Source organism: Gavialis gangeticus, unplaced genomic scaffold, assembly GCF_001723915.1.
Source record: "Gavialis gangeticus isolate Ggan-Ray unplaced genomic scaffold, GavGan_comp1, whole genome shotgun sequence".
In the NCBI taxonomy this organism is placed as follows: Eukaryota; Metazoa; Chordata; order Crocodylia; family Gavialidae; genus Gavialis; species Gavialis gangeticus.
In genome coordinates, this window is record NW_017729025.1 from 82,693,576 (window position 1) to 82,696,240 (window position 2,665).

Below are 2,665 nucleotides of genomic sequence, written 5' to 3' on the forward strand. Positions count from 1 at the left end.
GCCGATTGATTGAGCCTGGCGCTGACGGAAATTGCCGAAGGGGTTCGGCCGAAGCGGCCGGGTGAGCCAGCAGATCTCGCGTGAAGGAGGAGGCAACTCTCGCGAGGGCTGGAGCCAGCAGAAGGCGTTGCTGCAGCCGGAAGTGATGAAAGCAATAGTCCCTCAGTCCCTAACGTCCGCACGGGCTGTTAGGTTGACTCGTCTGGGATATTTCCTGCTCCTGCAGCTTCGGCCCAGAGCATAGCGCAGCTGAGCGTCGCCAGGCCCCCACCCACCGGTGGACGGGCCGCGGCGGCGCAGGCTGTGGGGGAAGGGCGGGGGGTCTCGGTGGTGTTTTGAGACAGGTGGGAGAAGGGAGGCTCCGCTCCTGGGGGGCAGCCCCGCCCTTCGGGCTCGTGGCAGGGCGCGCGGCGCCCCGTGTGGAACGGACGACGTCATCGTCACGTGGCGGAGCCCGGGGGAGATCCCAGATGTGTAATCGTGTCTGGGGTCTGGGCCTTTCCCAGCCGTTCTGCGCCCCCTCCCGGCAGGAGGAAGGATTAGGTTTTGCACTGTCCCCTCCAGCCTGTCCTCCTGTCTGTTCAGGCTTCAGAGCTGATGCGAGACGTGAGTAGGCCGTGTCACCTCAACACTCAGGTGCACCTGGAGCCTTGTGACTCAGCTAGTTTCTGGGGCCTGCCTACACCCGTACCCCACCTGCTCAACCTTCAGTCTCTGCCTGAGAGCAGCTGCTGAGGACAAGCCCCAGCAGCCTCATACCATACTAGCAGGGACAGGTGGTGGACTGTGCTTGGACCCATCACTGCCAGAACATGTCACTGTGATTACATTGCACAGTACATTTGTTCATTTCTTTAACAAGATGCTTTAGCCTTTACTACATGGCCCGACTTAAGTCACAAGTCTGTGGTCCGATTATTTGCTACTGTAAGCTCTTAAAAATATGGATTGTGAAGGCTTCACTTAAATGGTGAATAGAAGTCCCTACAGCACTTGGAAAGTGCCTCTGGAACTGGGTCTGAGTAAGGGAGTATCTGTCCCAAAGAGATCCAGAACAGAGGTTTTAACACAGGTTTATTTTCCCCATTTGTAAAAGTGATAGTATTTACCTATCCTCTGGGTTGTTGCAAGGTTTGGTAAAAGTAGGTTATGGAATGACGTAGATGAGGGGTGTACAACATAAGCAAAACAGTGAGTTTGTGGTGTTGCTAGGCAGCTGCTTGTTAATCTGTATATGCCCCTGCCCAAACAATCCAGTTTCCTGCTTGCATATGTGATGAAGCTCCTTTACAATGCCCAAATACTGAAAAATCCAAACTTGGCTCTTAATTCCATTCAGACAAGTGCTTCAGGAAGCCCTGTCCCCCAGCAGGATGGAAGTAGCAACTTCAGTAACCGGAACAGTAGTTCACTGGCTAAAGCAGGGGTGGCCAACCTGCAGCCTATGCACTTCAAGTGGCGCAGGAAGCCCCTGCTTGTGGCAGATCAGGGAGGGGACAAGCAACAATGGATGAGATCAGAAGCAGAAAAGCAGCAGTAATTGGGCAGGGAATCAGTGTAGCACACCTGCCAAAAAGGTTGGCCCCTATGGGCGCATCCACACATGCAAGCACGTGCACTTGCAGCAGCTCAAATAGAAGTGGTGCAAATTTGAGGTGGGGCTTTTTGCCTTGGTGCACATGCCTGGACATGCACTTTGGTGTGGGGCAGATTGTGCCACTTGGGGCAAAACAACCCTGCCTAGCTCCTCCTGGATCTGCAGGCAGAGGGAGCTAGAGCCTAGCAGTATAAAAAGCTGACCTGTCCAGTAGCTCAGGGCTCCTCACTCTCAGGAGCTTCTGAAGTCCAGTCAATTGGTACCTGTGGACACTACCCCTTGTGCCAGCTGGACTGCTGAAGCAGCCTTGAGAGTTCCCTTCACCCACTACAGCAGTCTGGCAGTGGGGGCTGCTGCCTGGCTGTGACCTGCTGTGCACTTGCCAGGCCCAGATTGGGACTGCACAGCCAGTAGAGGCATCTGCCCCTCTGGGTCATCTGCCAGTGTGCCATGGCTGCAGAGTTTGCCTTTGTGTGGCACTACTGCCATGTGTGCCCCCTGCCCAGCCATCTGGGCAGCTGTCACCCAGAAGATGTTTCCAGTGTGGTGACCTGCTTTAAACTGTTAAAACATGTCCTCCTGGCCCCAGGAGGCCAGCCACAGTCAGCTGGGTCCAAGGTGCCAGCTCTGAACAGGCAGGGTCCTGCTACTTGCCTCCCTAGCACGAATTCTGGTGTTCCCTATTTGAAAACTGAAAAACCCCTGATAAAAAAAAAAAATCTCGAAGTCACTCTAAAACACCCCAAAATCTATGTTCCTCCACAATTAAAACAAAAGACGGCTATAGAGAGAGTGTGAGAGGCAGTGATCAGTTGGGCAATGTTTTACTGATATCTACAGTGTTAAAGCAATTTGGAAGACTACCAGTGTCTCTGTCGTAATAATAAAGTGAATTCTAAATACATGTTTAATAAATACATGAATATATGTTTTGCTGCCCCTGCAGGGGCTACCATCCCCGCTTGTTCCCTCAGCCCCCTGGATTGCTGCCTTGCCTGGCCCCATCCCCCACCAGCTCTTGCAGTCCCCCCTGCCCCCCCCCGGCTGCCTCCCCAGCCCCCTTCTCCC